Source organism: Calidris pugnax, unplaced genomic scaffold (assembly GCF_001431845.1).
Source record: "Calidris pugnax isolate Ruff unplaced genomic scaffold, ASM143184v1 scaffold69, whole genome shotgun sequence".
Classification (NCBI taxonomy): Eukaryota; Metazoa; Chordata; class Aves; order Charadriiformes; family Scolopacidae; genus Calidris; species Calidris pugnax.
Genome location: NW_015090859.1, coordinates 634,748 through 654,718, shown reverse-complemented (window position 1 = coordinate 654,718; position 19,971 = coordinate 634,748). Strand labels below are relative to the sequence as shown.

Sequence of the window (19,971 nt, the reverse complement as noted above, 5' to 3'; positions counted from 1 at the left end):
AAAAAATAAAAAAAAAAAAAAAAAAAAAAAAAAAGAGAGGGGGAAGAAGGGAAAAAAAAAATTTAAACACTCTTTGGGAAAAAAAAAAAAAAAAAGAAAAAAGAAAAAAGAAAAAAACCCACAACACAACCCCAAAACCAATGAAAAACTTCTTCATGATTCACAAGTTAAAACCCACTAAGGAAAGGCAGCACTGATTCAAAACAAAGGAGGCAGGTAAGCCAGTTGCCAGGACTCTCCCTCCTGAAACGGGTTCTGCTTCCAACAGGTAAGCCTGTTGGGCTGATGTATTTATACAATTATATCTGAAAAATTCACGTGAAGGCAAACTCTGAAGCTCTTTGGGCAGGTGTGTAGTAATATAGTGTGAAATACCTTGCACACTTTTGGGTGCCATAAAATCAGCAAGAGAAGTAATTCCATTGTACTGCTTTCAGTGACAGCAACTTTGATACAGAAAAAGTATTTTAAAAAAAATCAATAGAGAAAAATTCAGTAATGGATAGTGCTTCACAATTTTATCTACAAAGCAAGTTTTTGGCAACATATCATGTGGACTTCAAATACAGTTTAACTACAGGCTTATTACTTACTCTGCATAAAAGGAGGAAAAAATTTAATATTGTGAACCAATACATGAATTGGTTTTGTACCAGAGGAGGTACAATCTAAATAGGTTCCCCAGTCCTAGGAAGTACACAAAGATTGAGATGTGGTCTGAAGACATTCCTGTTTGAACAGAACAACGGTACACCAAGCGTCAGTGCCAACCCCCAGCCCCTTCCACTGCTTCCTTAAGGCAGCCTGTAAGTTCCTTAAAATGAAATAGTAACTCAATGGCTTTATAGCAGTCAGCCAATTTACTACTGTTGAGGAATGGCTTCCAAGCCAGTTCTCATCCATACAGAAAGAACTACGTGAAATTTAAACACAGAGAAAGCATGGTCAGAGACAGCATGCTTCCTGTTTTAATAAAAGCAGTCTTTTCAAAAATATGCAGATAACAGAAAGTGATCCCAGACAGCATGTTCTATGTGTAGAGGCTATAAATCACCACACAATAAAATCACAGATGAATCTCAATGACAGAAAGTGTGAAGTTAGCCACACAAAAAATATGCATATCCTAACTATACACGTATACAATGATAGGATCTATTTTCATATTGCCACATCGAATAATTTTTTAAATCCATTCACGAACAGCTTACAAAATCATGAATGATGTGAAGAACATTTCCTCACAAAATAAGAATTAAGGAGCACATAATGAAATTACCAGATAGCAGGTTTAAAATAAACAAAAGGAAGGACTTTTTCCCCACAATGCGTAACGAAATTGCCAAGCTTATTGCCATGGGATGTTATGGAGGCTGAAAGAACACATGGATTCAAACGAGGACTACATGAACTCATGGAGTGTAATTTGTAGGCAGCTATTACATCGTCCAGAAGCTTAATCGTCCAGAAGCCTCCTCCAGCTTAGGAAAGCCCAAATTGCTGATTGAGAGGGGTGTAACACTGGAGCAAATCATACCATATGTGAAGTACCACTCACCAGCAAATATCAGAAACAGTACTAGGTCAGAATAGAGGGGCATTTAACACAGTAGGGTAGTTTTTATGCTCTCTGGGGAAAAACAAAAACAAAAACCAAAAGAAAAGAAAAGAAAAAAAATTACACAGATGTTCTCATACAATCACGATGACTTAACAGTAAAACTGTTCTTTGTGTGCAGTTGGAATAAGGAAAGCAAAAACAACCTTGAAAGAAACAAAATGTGGGAAAACAGGAAACAGACGCAGACATAAACCGTATCCCAAGCCTTTCAGGTAATTTAAGTTTAAGTTATTGTTTAAGGATGCTGGAGAAAGCATGCAAAAGACTGAAAACTTTGGATTTTGAGGAAGGAAGGCTATGTCTGTCTGGAGAGGTGCTCCTTTTTTTTTCTTATATCTTACTAAGCATCGTGGGGAGAGACAATTCACCAAGGCACAGGTCTGGTCAACTCATGTTAGTATAGCCTCCTTAGTTGCAGGAAACTGCAATCCTAGAGCCACTTTCATTTCATGGGAAAGCTGCTACATAAATTAACGCTACTCCTCTCCCAACCTGGTACCAAAACACTGGTTTTAATTGGCAAGCAGGGAACGAGCCAGAACAAAATGACAGCTACTCCGAGACACGATAAAATGGAGCCTCAATTCTGTCACACGGGTATCACCTTATTAAGACTGACAATTCATCTTTGGATTAGATGAAAAAACATAGGAAAAGAAATGTATAACAAAGGTATAATCTTGGGGTGGGGGGGTGGGGGATAGTAATACTGGGAAGCAGTGAATAAAGCCAGTTAAAATGAAACACCTTTCCTCTAATCATCCGCAGAATTAATTTAACATATGTGTACTAGGATAATGAAAAAAAGCCTAGGCAATCAAGATTATTCAAGAATTACAAGTTGACTCATCAGGCCCCAGAGGAAAAACGTCTGGTGGCTGCTACAATCTTTTCTGCCCAACTGGTAGTTTCTGATCATTAGCTGTCTCAAGCCCAGCTGGGGCAGGGCAAGGCATCCCTCCCGGAGCTAGCCTGGCTGGGCTGGGCTAAGGTTATTGCTGGGTCATATGGGAAAACTCTCAATGCAGCTGCCTCACTATATTTTGCTTGTGGTTTATAAAATTAACAGGTTTCAAGGAACAAGACATTTCAGTTTTCAATGTGGTTCATGACCAAACCTTCACAAGAGTAAATAAGCTATGGAAAATTCCCAGAGGGTAAAAGCAAACCTCAAACCCAAACACACCATGAGCCTGCCCTCTTGCTTTTAAATTACATGATTACAGAAGTTGAGAGGGAGGCAGGGAGAGAAGTTTTTGAAAGAAGAAACGATTTTTCAACAAAGACTAAGCTGCTCGCATCTGACAGCAGCACAGGCATTCTTTCTGCCTCTGGGCTGCCAACCACAAGCTGTGGGCTGTAGTCACCGAGACAGCCCCTACACACAATCATACTCAAACCCTGGCTTCACAGGCAAGAAACATCAGGATGATCCAAGCCTGTGGGCGTTCCACACCCCTTCCTTGGAATCGCAAAAATTATTTGAAAATTATAGGCTTTCCGATTAGTTCAGGATGCACACGTGTCGTCGGCATCCCTGTGTATCAGAATGGACAACCAATGCAAAAACGGTCGCAGAGAAAAGAAACCAGAAGGGACATAGCTGTTGTTACAACATCTATCCATATTTACTGTTCTTTGCATACTAAATCACTTCCAATGTACACAGTCAAGCTCAGTTCTTCCCCCAGTTTCAATCTAACGTCAGGAACAGCACATAGTTCTCATTCTCTTTTCTCAAATCAGACTGTTTTCTCACTGTGACTCAACAGAAAATAAAAACATCTTTTTTTTTTCTTTTCTGTACACAATCTAGCTTTCTATGGCTGTGCGTAATCCATGTATTTTAATTGCTTTCCCATACATATTGGGTTCCTGGGATCAATCATAACACTTGCAAGCTTAGTGATGTATCGTATTAATCTTCTATTTCCAGCCTCCACTTCCTCCACCTCTCTTTCGTTTCCTAATCTTGAGCTTTTGTCCCATCTCATACGCGTATTTTTTGGCCGTACTCAGGTTCTTCTCTGCGTCATGTCAAAGACAAGAGACTTCCTCCTCCTTGCTTGCTCCACTGATCTAATTATTTCTTGAACACTCAGTACTTTGTGTGGTAAGCCTGACCAGACAGAGAAGTATCAACTTAAAAGCAAACTTTGTGGCAGTTTTGTGAGAGATGCCATCAAAACAATGCGTCTTTGGCTTATGCTAAGTACTTGTTTGGTGAGGTTACATTCCCCAGCACTGGGTATGTCACTTATTTTCTTAAGCCTCGCTGGATCCCTTTTTTTCTTTTCTTTTTACCTACTGACTATAGGATCATCCTGTAACATACGTACTATCCTGAGTACCTTGTCTTCCAGGAGTAAAGGAGCACCTCTGAATAGTTTCCCTTTGCGAATGGGCTTCTCAGGGCACATAAAACAGGCTATTAATCTTTAACTTCATAATGGAGTAATCCAGCCTTCTTGTCTAGTCTTACAGTAAAGAAGTGGTGCTTCCCCTTTCCTTGCCACATTCACGTTCCATTCTTTCAGTGCAGCCTTGCATCACGATCCAAACTCCTTACTTGTTCCCAGTGGTATAAGAAGAACTTTGAGGTGATGTTGCATGATACGTTTCCGTGTGTAACTTGGCCAACCTCACATCTGTGCTGGCACATGGTGACTGCTCTCAGGCCAGTGAACTGATTTCTGGCTTCCACTGCAAGCAGGAACTGTTCCCAGGCCTCCTTCTTACTCTCTTGGGCTGCGTGTGACCAGGGCCTCCAGCAGTACCCTATCCTCTTTGGATTATACCCTCCCTTTTTTTTTTCTTCTTTAATTTTGGTGACTTTTTTGGTGAAGAAACATGTTCTGGCTTACAAACAAGAAAACTCATCCCATTAACCTCTGAGATAATAACGGCTTAAATGGAGCTACTTTTCCCCCCTTCATGTAAATATTCACTTTTCTATAAAGACCTGTGGCACTAAATGAAATCCTGCCTCATTCAAACAAATGACACAACTTTACCTGGGACCAGCATTTCTCTCTATGTGTGTTCCCTTAAAATAATGGCTGTACAGCATTTGATGCACTGGCTGTGAAACGTTTATATACAAGGTAGATAATACACTCGATCTCACCTCTATTTCAGCTTCTGAAATCTGGATAGAGCTTGTACACATCAGAGGAACAGACTGTACAGGCAACTATTTTAATTTTTCTCTTTAAAATACCCTCCAGAGCCTCCACACCAAAAGTGCAACAGAAAACCTTCAAATTTTGAGATTACAGCTGCAACCCACATAAATACTGCCTTTTCTTCCCCATTCACAATTGAGTTCAGAATAGTTGCAGTCAAAGAAAACATTTCAAAATGTCCTTAAACTCCTGTTACCCTGAACAAAGGTTCCTTCCTGAGCTGACCTACAACAGTTTTTGCAGCCTCATGCAGCACCACGATTAGCTTTTGGTTTTAACTGGAAAGCTCTGTATGTGCAACACTTCTGTCACGCACACACAGTTCTTGTTAATACAAGGCTGTTAATGGTGATTTCCTTCGGACAGTGCAGAGGAAGAGGAATTGACTCTTGATGTTTGGGTTCGAGCAACAATTTCTTTCCCAAGTATTTACTAAGGGTATTTTATAGCAAAACAGGAACAAATATTCATACTAAGCCAACCAATAATATGTAGAAAGCAAATGAAAGCTAATAAGCACAATGTCTGCTTCCTCAATCTAAACCAAATAATATTAGATATGTTACAGTAAAACTACAGACAATGCAAAAACTGTTTCATTAAATATAAAGAAGAAACACTGTCAATACATATGCAGTCCTAAACCCACTATCACTTCAAATAAACTGCAAAATTTTCTCATGTCAGTACATATCTAAACATTTATTAATAGTATAAAAATCACATGGACTTTTTTCTGCTATTAATATGGGAGCTGTCCTCCATGCTACAGTTCAAAACATCCTATTTGCCTCCCAATATCAGCTCTAGAAAGACTTTGAAAACCGCACATTGACAGAGTACCATCTGCACTCTGTACTAAATAAAGAGAACAGACTAAAAAGTGGGTGTCAGCCATCCTGTTCCCACAGGACAAGGAGTTAATCCATTAGCAGTTAAGTCAGTTTATGAGCCAATTACAGAAGTGTTGCAAGCTTCCTGAAAGCCACTTCAGAAAAGTTTTTAGTTAGGTTAATACAAAAAATGGTTAAATTATCTTCTGGGCCCTGAGGCCTTGAACAAAGACACAAGCTTGCTGAAATTTGGAAGTGCACTGATTCAGTGACTATTACTGGCACTGACATCATCATTTCCTCCTGCCTGGGTCTTGGACGTACAACTCCATTAACAGGGAGCAATAGCTGAATGGTAAGAAAGTGAAGAGAGTGGGTAAGTAAAGAGGAGGAGTTGTTTCCAGCACGCGTTGATTTTCAGAGGAGACAGAAGACCCAAACGTAAGTTGCAGAAAAGCAAGAAATATATAAAAATTATAAAGGAATAGCAACACAAAAGAAGAGGTACAGTCAGGAAAGGATGAATTTGCTTAATGACAGAACTACATTGGTTCTTGTAGGGAAAGTGAAGAAATTTGAATTTGATGTAGTATGGCAGGAAGCCAAGGAATGGGTGGGCATACCAAGGCAGTTGCAGAAGCATTTTTGTCAAAGCAGCATGGTAAGGAACGTAAAGGAGGGAAGCAGAAAACGACAACAATTACAATATGCAGCAAATGATTAGAGCCTAGACAACAGCTTTAGCTGATCTGACTGTGGCCTAAGGCAATACTAAATGGAACCAATGAGATACTGTCAGTACAGGCAGATAAGGAAAGAAAAAAGACCAAAGCCCAAAAGACAGCCTGGGAGTTGAACACAGAAAGGCAGTGATGGCTATATAATGAAGCCAGCCAGCCACACAGAGATCTCCCATGTTGTTTTTCTTTGCTTGGAAACATAGGTCAGTCTCAAGAAGACACACAGTGTGCTGTATGGATACATAGGGTTTATGGAAAGCCAAGTGCAACCATCTCTGACTTGAAGCCTGTCCAAGTTTAACCTGCTCCCAGGAAGGAGCTGCTTGCACAGGGTATGATCCCTCCTTTTCAGGCCGTGCCTGCGTGTCACTGTACACATGCATGAGCAGATAAACCAACAATCCAAGCTGCATGAGCACACCCTGATTTTTCCCCTCTGCCACAACCATCTGCAACTATTAGACAGACTGATAACTATATGAAAAAAAAAGGAAGACAAAATGAAGAAGCTAGTTTTGGAATGATTGAATTCATCCCAAAGAAGGAGTGTGATACTTGACAGGGCAAAAGTTACCAAAAAATCACCCAAAGAAAAAGCTTTTGAGTCTATGGGGAGGGATCTGACTATGAAGTAAGTAAAAAGGTAAGAGAGGAAGAGACTAAAACCAGAAGCTTTAAAGAACTTGTAATAGAGAGAAGGAAAAAAGGCACTGGGGAGGGGGTAGGGGGAGGGTGGGTATTCAACTACAAGAAACAAAACAGCAGAACAGAAGTAGCATGTCCTTAACTTACCTAGGGGTTTCCTACCTCGCTGGTGAGTAAGGGTTTCCTCCAAAGTGCTGAGTATAGCCAAGTCAAACAACTATCCCAGCTTGGCCATAGATGGTAATACTTTAAATAAAAATGCAGACAAGCTGGTAAGTGACCTGAACAGAGAGATGTCTGTAACAACCGGGAGAGCGTGAAGTACAGCAGATTGGAGGAAAGCATCTAAATCTCCTGCCACAACACACTCGAACCACAGAGCAAAATACTCAGAACTCTTGAGCCAAAGGAATGCATCAGCTGAAAGTCTGGATTAAATCTCAACAACTTTTGGGTGACAGGGGGTGCACACAGGAAGGGAATGAAATGGTTTAATGAGAGCAGTGGCACCGACAGAATGAAAAACCCACTCAGCTTCTTCTCATCCTTACCCAATCCAAGTATAATGATTTCTGTACTAAATAAATTCTTGAAACTCTTTCATATAGATTCTCACATCATAAATTTCATCAGATGTATTATAGTAGCAAATACACCTTTCTAAATGCAAAAAAAAAGAAAAAAAAAGAAGAAAAAATAGCTCACAGTTTAAAAAGGATAGAAGTAATTATTTGTGGACCTAGAAAACAATCAAAGGTGCCTTCAAACACTACATGGAGGCTACAGCCTCCTGTATTTGGCATGCCAACTGAAGTAGGTGGAGCTTTTAATACTTTAAAAAACACAACTTGAAACAACTCAGAACAACTTTGATTACATTTATGTGAATGATCAGAGGATCTAGGATCTTGATTAACAACCCTTATTATTAAAGGGCAGTGATTTTTCCTACACATGCAATACTTTCATTAAGGAATTTAAATTAAGCTGATTCATCACCACTACAGAAACCTGACGGCAGTTAAATTGCAAACTGAGTCCCCAAGCAATGCTGATGCACTGAATTAATTTTGATAAGAGAACTGGGCTAGTATTATACAAATTATGTCACAGTTAACATGAAAATGCTCACCAACTAGAACTCAAGAAATAATATTAATAAGTTGATGCCATCTAGATTTACATAACTAGAAAGATGCTAACATATCTCGTGATTACAGACAATTCAGTAATCAAACAGGGGAGGTTAGAAAAGAATAAAAATCACACAGTATCAGGTATTTAACATTGGAATCAAGGCATAATATAATCAAAACCTATGTTTTATTAAAACACAAAGTACAGTAATATGCAATCCAAGTCAGCATTCAGATATGCCCAGTTTGTGAAAGGCAGGAAGCAGAACTATGGAGTCTTCTTTAGCTATCCGAACAGCAACATACAGATCAGGCTTGTTAAGTTGAATTTACCTAATTTTTTTTACATTATGGCACATTGAGCTATTCATTCCAAGAAGCACAAACATCATAGGCACTAAAAAGCACGTTTTATAACGGACTTTGTAATAGTAAGTGAACTGAAAAATCCTCCTCAATGTCTTTGACTTGGAAAGAGGAGAGATCAAACAGGATTCATAAACCGGTCATTTAAAAAACAGCTGTCACAGGATATTGACTTGCCTACTTTATATTGTTTCTCTGGCCCTACTACGCCACTAGTTAGTGACACTTGATTATGCCAAAATCACTGAAAACACCTCACGTTAGGCAATACATGTGCATCTTTTCAGAGTTAATGTACCATTTTCAGTGATCATTTACTGTCCTTTCTTATCAGTACTGGATATGCTGTTATGGCTGTCGGTGCCCTTGGGTCCTGCTACAGCCTCTCCCTTACAAGTTTCAGCAGGGAAAGGGACCATCCCTCCTGGAGATGTGCAATAGTGTTCCATGCCTAGAGGATCACACTGTGTGTATAACACAAAAATTGCAGGAAGGACATTTTGGAGCCATTTTGTGGAACCACCAAAGGAAGTGGGTCCTGTAGACAAAACCTTCCATTAGCAGTGAATCCTCTGCAACAAAACTGTAAAGCACTAGATTCCTAAGTCTCCACAATTTTTAAGACATTAGGGAAATACCCATCTGGAATGATCCTGCCTGATGGTTTCTCCTGTAAAAATGTATAGATGTACTGTCTTATAGGTAGTGTTTCAGGAAAAGAAATTTAAATTATTTAGACTTTTCTGAGTGATGGCCTACTACTAAGTCATCACTGAGCAATACCAAGAAGGTGCCTGGAGAGGAAGGCACAGACTTTTAATGGAAGACAAAATATCTCGACCAGCTGGATAGGATGAAGCACCAGGTGAGATTTCCTGCACAATGAGAGCACATCAGAATGGCGAACCTGGTACCCTACCAGAAGCAAAGCATTACAAATATGTAAACAGCTTCTGCTGGCAACCTATCCCATTGCACTTTCTACTCTGAAAGGTCAGTCATGTCCCAGGTTCAGCTAAAACCTATGATATCCTATCCCAAAGAAGGCCCTCCTTACATATAAATATATATATGTGTATATATATATAAAACAGTGGTTATACTGTTCTTTGCATAGCACTAAGATCCTGTGAAAAATATGATGAAAAACGATGCAAAGTGCTCTTTAAAAAAGTTTTAGTGTCTTGTCACTTTAGATCTCAGGGAAAAACAAGATGCAAATTAGGGCATGGTCAGGTAGACATTCTGGCATAACCAGCTGTAATTAGAAGCCCACATCAGCTTTATAATTCCAGTTATTACACAAACAGTTTGTACTTGCATTAAGTTTCTCTTCATATTTTGGGAAGTCTGGCCTCTTTCAAGACAGTGATGAAAGCTCTCACCTAGTCAAGTTGTGCAATGAGTTCATGATGTCTACTGAACCTCCAGAGCACCCTTCTTGAAAGAAATCGAGACTTAACTGAAAGGACCCACAATGATTAATATATCCTTACAATGTTTTACATAAAACGGTTCACTGATAATTGATCGTGACTCAAAAAAAACCCAACAACCCAAAAAGTTAATAAATCTGTTTCCCACTAGATTAGCGATTACCTTCTAACTGTTGGGTATCACTGTAGTAGAAATAAGTAACCATACAATCAGAAGGAGTCTCCTCTGAATATCATGCATACTGTGGTTTCATCACTGAGTTCTTCTTGCATGAATCAAACACTCACTCACTGTGAGACACATTTACCAGGTCCTCAATTCTTCCTGTAGGTCTTCTATGAACCCTTCTGAGTTTAACAGCATCCTTTTTAGCTTGATCTCCTAAAGATAGAGGCTTATGAGAAAATGCTTTCTGTCTACATTTGGCCATCAATTTCCCACTGATTTCTTTTTTTTTTTTTTAAGCAGTTGGTTATTTCCATGAAATTTTACAAAGTATCTCAAAAGATACTCCAGTTCTATGAATTTTGTTAAATCCAATGGCTGTCTAGAGAACAGAGCACCAGAGGGCATCCCCAGGGACGAAAGGGCTGCGTGCGGCTGTTCAGCAATTCTCTGAAGCCTTTTTGACTCAACAGCACATAAATAGCAAGAGCTGGTCATCACACTGTGCCACCTCTTACCAACATGAAGTTTAGGCTACCAGGGCAGGAAACTGGAATATACGGCGGTAACTGTCAAACAACTAAAAGGGTAACAGCACGTGCAGCCAGTACACTGCAGCTGTATAGAGTCTAGCTGAATTCTTGCTTCTGTTTGAAGCTTGTATGAAATTATTACAAAACCATCAGCTTGGACGCAAGTCAACTGCAAAATGAGTTAAAATCAATTGCAGACACTACTGCCTCCAAAAGCATAGCTTCCTTGCCAATTTCTGTGCTTATTAGAATGGTATCTTGCGTTTTCTTTCAAACTATTTCCCTTTCCTCTTTGTATTTGAGAGAACAAAATGATTAAAGGAAGAACTACCAAACAACCTTGTACAGTGGGAAGGAAAAGAGTGGGACAGTGAAAATGATTGATCTCAAAGTGCTATGAAATTAAAAATGTGTACTAAAAGACTTTTAAACTTTCCCATTCACAAGTGCTTTTCTGTTACAAATACGCAATGAGGAACACAAATGAAATATTTCACAATCAACTCTTACTGAAAACACCAGAAAAATGGCATCCAAGTCAAAGGTTTATACCAAGAAGGGGGGGTGGGCAGTATGCTAGACACCTGGTCATTTTAGCACTGGGGGCTCTGGAAAGGACTTGGTCATAGTACATAACCAGTTGCGCTCCCAGTACAATAATGTACCCAAAAACATGAACATGATTTCTAGCTCATCCGGATGGAGTAGGGAGAGAGATACTTTCTCATTATTGCCACATAGACTGTCTGACTTCTTGCAGTAACTTCCTCTCGACAAATAGTTCGGTGAACAACAGAGTTAATGAAGGGCGTTTCCTATGCATTGTGTACCATGTCTTTATTTTCCTTATACTTGCAAAAAACCCCAACTTCAACACCTGGGGCCTTGTGACTTCCCCTTTACTCTCCAGCCTCCTCTACTCCTATGACACCTTGATGTCCTCAGTTCCTGGTTCTGCTTATTAAATATCACCTTGGCAAGTGCTGCTCTAGGAGCAATATATAAAAAAAACTTGCAGAGAAAAGTGCAATTTGTAAGTTGTGTCTCATTGCTCCTTTAGAAGCTTCACCAGCAGTGGTTTTGGATGGTGCCTGCCTCAAAAGCAGCAGGAATTCCAACAGTCATTCAGAATGAACCAGCATATACATTTACTTTTGTATTATGCTAAGTAACATGTACATCAAAGAGCCTTTTGATACAGGTCACATTGCAAGACAGTTAACTAATTTTTCCTAGGGGCCCTACCTCAAATGTAATTGAACGGCTCCAGCCAATCACCATTAAAGGACATCAGTGAAGCAAAACCTGCAGACGTTTGGGGTACTGTCAGCACACCCAAGGCACTAACAATTCACAGTTCTCAAAATCCATGTACCTCTCACAAAGAGGAATACTACAAGAATGCTCTCTAATGCCATGAAACCACCCTAACGCTGTGACCTCAAGGACATTTTGAAGTTAAAAATCATTTATCGACAGGATTTATGCTTGAATAATTTGTCTCCATTTTTAATCCTAAACTATGTTTACTCTGTGTAAAACAGGAAGTACCCTCATGTTATTTAAACAGTGGCACTTAACTGTTGAAACAGACTGAATTAGAAGAGTTACATTGCAGTCTTGAATTACGAACTCAGATTTATACATATTCTGGAGTCATGTGATGATGATTCATTCTCAAAAAGGTGAGCACTTTAAAACATGTTCTGCTGGAGGTGGACTGCTGCCAAATGGTCTAATTCAAGAAGTTGCTCTTGATTAAGACTACAGATAAAAAGACACTTGTTTGCAATTTGAGTAAACAATTTCATGAACAGAGGAGAAGCTCTGAAGAAACACTGAATATAACACCAAAGAAGGTGAAACTTAGTGGGAAACCTGGCAGCAAGAGAAGATGGTATTTATAGATATGGGAAGATTTGAAGGAGAGCAAACAATTTAAACTTGATTTAGGCTACAAAATAGTTAAGAGAAGTTTTGGTGGGGATAGAGAAGCAAAAGGGAGATAACTACTTAGATGGCAGGCTGTATAGCCTCAATGCTACCAGAACTAGGTGGAAGGAAAAAAAGTTTGTACTATACTAAAGCCTTGGACAGATATACATATCTGTTCCTTCTCTCTTCCTCTCCCTACTCTCCAAAACCCACAGTATTGCAGCATTACATGATAAAAGTACCAGATACTATGTGATTTAATCTCCAAGCAATTTTTCCCCACCAGTTTGTTATGAAATACATACAAGATTAAAAGCATGACCGAGATGCAATCCTGCAGGAAAAGGCACAGCTTGATACAGGGCATGCTCTCTAAAGAAAGGAGATTGGTAGGCGTTTTAATGGACGCATGAGTTTATTGAAAATGAAGCCTTGAAACCACTTTATGCTCTCATTTGCATTCCCTACCAGCAGCAAACAGAATTTGAAGTTTTTCAAAATACTCTAAGGTGACCTAATTGATGTATACATTAAGCTGGCCTGCATGTAGTCAGCAATACCCTTTTTTTCCCCCTGATTCAGCTCATATTTCAGACAGGAAAATAAGCTTCACTTGACCCTGCAGGGAGTTCAAAGCTAGCTGTATGCTGTGTGTCTGCACAACAAACCAGAAACTTCTCTAAAGCAATGCATAAACCTATGTTCTGTAAACCTGGAAGCAGCAAACCCAAGAGGCAGGGTTGCTCAGGGACCCGTTTTGAATGTAGGGAAAGAACACTGAGAGTTTTAACATCACAGGAAGAGCATTCACTGCCAGCGCTGGCCTCAGGCTACTTCCAGACCCAACAAGAGCTGCAGCCTTGCACCAGACCAACATACCCTAAAGAACCTGAGACTACTGACAAGTACCCAGAGTCTCACACACCACCACCACCACCTATTAAAGAAAATTGGAATACTATGAGAGATTAAAGAAATTGCATCAACCTAGTGGGTCCCAGTGTTTTCCGCTTTAAAATCACATTCAGGAAAAAAACCACCACAAAACAGCACAGAAAAGCATTATCCAAAACCTTGCTGACTACCCTTGCTGCAAGTCTGCTCTCTACTCTTATCAGCCTCAGAGATAGAGCCACAACAGAAAGCAGACAAAATTTGGTCTTCAGCATCATAGATACAATACAGCCACACATTTCCAAGTTCACTCTTTAATCCAACCCTTATGACAGTTTCTTTACCTATTCCTGGGATCTCATGAAGATAGCCATCTACAGGAAAGTAAACTATCCCCAATGTAAATGAGAAAAGCAGGAAACAAGCTGGCTAGTAAAGGAAAATCTGCAGATGACTCAAAGATGATGCCTCTATGTTTTAATTTTACACAAAAGCATTTAAATATATGCCAGGACTGAAAGACTAGCTGCACTCCTGTGGTTTTTCAAGGTGTCTCCAAATGCAAGCACAGGTGACAACAGCAAACCTTCACCAGACAAGATGGGATCATGTTCTCCTCTTACTCTTAGATGAGGATGCAGACTGCTGATCCACCAGCAGGAATGACCATTATCTCAGCCCTTCCAACTAGACTTGATATATGTGGCTTTGCCCTTCAGGAGCTGTGAGTAGCAAAACATGGAGGCTGACTCTCTAAAATTTTCAAAATGGAGAATCATTTACCTTAACATCAGAAACAGCACATTGCATAAGAGAATTTTGAACAGTTAAATAATGTCAAACTGATTTAGGGCAATGGTTGCCGACCTGCAAGCAATGTGCTGCTCATGCCACTTTCCGGCAAAGCTCATGGACAAGGAAATTCAAATCTATAATGTGAGCATTTAGAGAGGAAGGTAAGATGCTGCCCACTGCATGCTCTGTGCTCTACTCACATGGCAGAGAAAGCTGGGAACCATCGTGGAGCCCCAGCACTCCCACCCCTACACAGAGACCTTCTGCTTTAGCTGCACTTGACAAAAGACACCGTCCTCCTTACCTCCCTCTTCCTCTTCAGAAGGGCTTTTAAAGCTCTTAAATGCCCACAGCTCACTGTTCTCTTAACGACCCCTGAAGTGTTTATCTTAGGGATGTCATATCTACTTATTGTTTCCTTTCCTGCTTACTCTTGCAAACAGCCCATTTAAGTTTGTTCCACATGGTCAGAATAAATCTTGTAGAGTTCTCAAGAGAGTTGCACAGCATTTAGGTTTAATTCATAAATTAATGTAGAGTCGCCCCATCTTCCACACCAGGGCTACAAATGCTTCATTTATCAAATAAAATTTCAGCATTGGTGATGTATTTGTAGATTCATGCATCGCTTACTGGAAAACTGTGCTACTACATATGAAAGACAGCAGTGGCTACTAAACCACATACATTATTATCTAGCTGTATAGATTTACTGGGGCGGGGGTGGGGTAGAGGGAGAACAAAAGGAGAAACGGAGGGAGAGGGAAGCTCTCCAAAGCAGATGTTTTCAAGGTTTTATAAACCTAAGAGACAAGACATAAGACAAGACTTGAAGGAGCAGCTGGGGACACTGAATAAATACAGACATTTAAATGCGACTAATTACATACACATGCTGGAATTCTCAAAGGAAGATCAGGGAGCCAAGCTCCCAGCTCACGCTGACTTTCAACAGGAGTTCAGTGGCCTGTTCCTTCAGGCATGCTGGAAGTCAGATGTCATCTTGCTAAATACAGAACACTGCTTCTAAATGTTGCCTCTGGTAGCTTAACCACAGCGAAGCCTACGGATTTTTACAAAGCTATCTGCAGGAGCCCTCCTCTTTATTAAATAAATATGGATGCATGTATCTGCTGATCCTAGCCTACGTTGCTCTGTGAGATGAGAGAAGGTTGTCTGGACCAGCCCAGAGGCCTTAAAATCTCTAGGGAATTTGCTAAACACAAACATACTGCACAGAATCTGCTCTAACAATGGTGGGGGAAGGTTTACACAAGGCATGGGGCTCCTTTCCGAATACATCTGTTGTGAAGCAGGAAGGATATCTGTATGTGGAAAGTGGTGGCTCAGAAAAAATTTAGGGAGAAGCACGTGCCATGGTTTTTCAGATGCATTGATAGAAGATGGGTACACACACTCCATTCATGACTTAGTTCAAACCCTTCAACCTGGCATGGCTGCAGAAAGAGCATCCTTCCCTGGTCCCTGCTGCTCATTTTCCTTCCTCTGCATTACAGAAAAAGTATAGCGCAGGTTCTAGGATGCACAGGATTAAGGCCTGACTCAGTTTAAAAATCATGAGGTGGGGAGAAAAATACACCATTGCTCAAGCAGCTGCCAAAAGCCACGTGTCAGCACCAAGGGGAGGGTGTGGACATAAGCAGCAGGAAGCATGGGAAAGTCTTGACCACTTCTTTTCATGGTCTTAGCACCTTAAAATGTTTATAAAATTATGGACAGATTTCTGGCAGGTGACAAACCACTTGACAAACAAGAGATGGCCTTCACTTTACAGACAACAGATGGTGAGGCCAGATGTTGGTAGCCACAAGAAGCAGCAGCTGACTGTGCAGAAGGCCAGGAAGGCTATGGCTGTAAAAAGCATGGAGGAAGACAACATGAGATCTTTTGTGAGTGAAGGACAGCGAGGGAAGAAGCCAGAACCTACTGAATAAGACCGACTTTTTCCTGCACTCAAGATGACTCACTACATGGCACAACAGTAGTTAATATGAATGCAGTTACTTGAATGTACCAGGCCGCTAAGTCCATATATGCTGTCTTTTTTCTGACCAGCACTTGGCAAAAGTCTGTCTTCAGCAGGCTGTAGGTCTGCTCTCTGTATGAAGTGAACATACAGCACATCAAGAGCCTGCATCCTGAGTCCTGTAACAGGGGCATGAGAAGCTTCCAGACAAAGAGGTGACAACTGTGTCCAGGCCAGTCACCAGAACCATCAGGTTTCACAGCAGTTCCACAGAGGGAACCCACAAGTAGCAAAGCGTTCCCAGAAAGAGCATGCAAAAGTGAGAGTTGTGGTTCTTACAGAGGGTGACAGCAGGAGCCACGGGGGAGACACAAGAAGTCTGAGTATGGTGCTTGCATCTGCACTGTCAATGCAACTTTTAAATCCCCTAATGCTTCTCCTTATAATCTCTTTTGCAGAGATTCAGTCCAGGAGATCATGCTGTAGCAGCTGGCAGAGACTAGGGACTCTGAAGGGCTCTGATGAAGCACAACAGCTTAGTGGTTTAGGGCTAAATGAAAGTATTGAATGCTTCCTAAGAAGAAGCTATTAGGTAACAGTTTTTAAACTGATTTTTTTTGCTTCCGCTGCAGAGGCTACGGAAGCTCACATGACTTTTGCATTTCAAAATAATCTACAACTTAATGTTCAAGAGCTCAGCACTTAACAATTTTCATTTGCCCTTCCATTCAGACAAATTTTCCCATCCACCCATCCAGCTGACTGTTCACAGCGTGCTCCAGGGGACTGCAGGCTGCCTCAGCAAGGCCTCAGCTGCTTTCCAGTCTTTCTGGAAATGCAGAGGTGGTGGCAATGCACACAGGTACAGGGGCACACTGGTGAAGATCAATTAGTAAGTTCGTAAGAAAATTCATCTTTATTTTCTGGACAGGTACAAAAGTTTCCTAATTAGGCCAAGTCTTTCAGCCTGCATACGTGTCTCTGAAAACAAGCACTATTCTGGGGCTTAAAAAAGCACGCATCTCTAAGGTATTTTTAAACAGCTGCCCACTGGAAGCAGCTTTTGTTCTCCTTGCAGACCTGGACTGTTTAACCAGTTTAATCTATGAGGCCATTTGTGGGGTAGTGTTTACCTCTGCAACGAAGAGCTCCATTTTTAAAAAAATAATAATTAAATCTTAAAAAAAGGAAGTCAAGGAAGTTCACAAGACAAGCACTAGATTCATAAGAACAGGCTGTTTTTAAGATGAAGTGATTCTAGGTTCTTGTTCATGGTTTTATAGCCTCATCTTATTTGCTGACTGCAACAAATTCATGAGCTGTTCACAATAAAATTAGTTATTTTCACAAAACACAGTTGGAAGCTGCACTCCCCTAATGCACCCAAGTCTCCACTTTTCACTTATGAACTACCTATAACAAAGGTTCTGCCTCCCCTACCTTTGCTGATCTTCCCAGTGACAAATTCCAGCTACACAGATATTTAATTGAGCATTGCTTAATTACCACACTCTTTTCTTACATGCCTACGCACAAGAACCAAACTATCTACAAACAAATCTGAATGAGATTTCAAATCATATGGTAAAATACTAAGAGCTGCAGTTTGCTGTATAACTTCCTAAAGCAAACAGTGTGGCATGAAGAAAATCCTGGACTACATTCTGAAGTGCCTATTTTGCCCCCAGTGCAATAGTTTCCCTTTCTTTTTATTCATCATTCCCTTTCTCATTCATAAGACACATTGCCATGAAAACCTGCACCAATGGTACTTACTTCAGAAAATTTTTTATTTTATTTTTATTTTTCAGATCCCTTATCTAAACTGCTAAGCTCTAGTCTCACTTACCACTCAAATAACAAATAGCTGTGGAAACTAGACACAACCAGAGTGCCCAGGTCAGCCACAGAAGAGAAGACAACAATGGGAAAAGATGGCTTCAGCAGACAAAAAAGCTTGCTTAGGGCTGAATTTAAATCAAGATAAACTCTGAATATCATGATTCAGTGGTTAAAATCTCAGGATTTTTGTATGTATTTCAGCTACTACATTGTATTTACTGAACAATACCTTGCAAATCACGGTTACAGAATGCTTCACAAGCCAATCTAAATATTTTCTCTGCATTGTAGAAAGTAAACAAAACAGTCTTCAAATCAAGGCCATATAGGCAAAAATTTGAATAAAGATTTAAAACCCGTCTGGTCAAATGAATAGAAAGGTAGAAAAACATGCTGCATGCTGCCATATCGTTAAAGGCATCATTATCAGATTGTTTTTCATGAAGCAAGAAGCTGCATGTGTTAAATGTTAAGAAGTACCTCTTCAGACACCTATTTCTAGCATTTCAGGAATTTCATTGAAAAATCCATTGGTACTATAATGTACCAGTCTTTATTAACTGAAGATAAAACCTTTAAAAGAAAGCTGTCTGTGGCATAGAATACTCTCTCAGAACAAAAGAAAGTGAGGCAAGCAATTCTGAAGGTCCTTCAGTATACTACTACTATTCAAAACAGACCATGGGGAGAGGGGAGGATATTCCAGTTAAACTGTGTTTGCAGACATCATAGGGTCTTAACCCACAATTAGGGTTTGAAGAATACAGACAGAGGCCTTTGTGGATATATCACACCACTAAGGAGAGCACTACACACTTCCAGAAAGACTGAGGCAAAAACACCTCCACCTGCTCCTTTTCCCTCTCTAAGCACGTATCCTCCGGGCCTCCTCTGAGGACAGTCCAAGCTTAGTCATGAGCCCACTGTCCTGTGTGTTCCACATGCACATACACCCTCTCAGGCAGTGAATAACACTTCAACAAAAGATGCCAGCCTAGGACTTGGTAGGTGCCGATTTTAACCCTGGTTTCTCAGAATGCATGCGATCATCATCACTTGGTCATATTCAAACTGCACAAAGGAAAATGACACAATGAGAGTCCTCAAGTAGTAGTTAAAGGAAGGCTGGACCCTCCAGATGCTGCAAAAGCTGTAATGACATAGCAACTTTTGTTCTGAAAGAGGTACAGCTGTGTTCCAGTGACATTATGCCCTGGTTAGTAAGTTCACTGGAGCTCAGATCCTACACAGCAACTTGCTATAGGCTTTTCCTGTTGTTCACTCTGCTTCATCACAGCAGCCTGCAAGAGGAAGATTTCAAATGTGCCTTCTCACCAAGCCCTGGTAGGGCCTGGATGGTTAGAGGGTATATGCACAGGAGTGCAAGATCACATACCCCAGCACATCCTCCTATCAACAGTGTGCCTAGAAGGATGGAGGTCAACCACACGGCTCACCTTCATTTGTTAGCAGGTCCTAGATGTAAAGACTACTGTGACAGCTTTTTATCAAAGCCTTAACAAAGGCAGTAATAAAATGATCACAGAATATGTGGGGTTGGAAGGGACCTCAAGGATCTTCAAGTTCCAACCCCCCTGCCATGGGCAGGGACACCTTTCACTAGACCAGGTTGCTTAAAGCCCCACTCAGCCTGGTCTTGAACACTTTCAAATACTGATGTCAAATACTGGTCTGAAAATAGGGCTGGTCAGAACTTTTTTTTTCTATTGACACGATTGCCAAATGGCCAGGTTCCTGACAGAAGCCAACCAGCTCTGCCACTGCTCCTGAAGTAGCCACCTGAAAGGCTTTGACATGGTCAGAAAGCAATGGCCTTCCAGACTCCTCCTCAGAGGA

General features: G+C 40.6%; 1 protein-coding gene across 1 annotated transcript in view; it reads right to left on the bottom strand.

Moving 5' to 3' along the window:
* RASA3 (RAS p21 protein activator 3) overlaps window positions 1-19,971 on the bottom strand; it is a 104,619-nt gene that overhangs the window by 39,131 nt on the left and 45,517 nt on the right. The window lies entirely within an intron of this gene.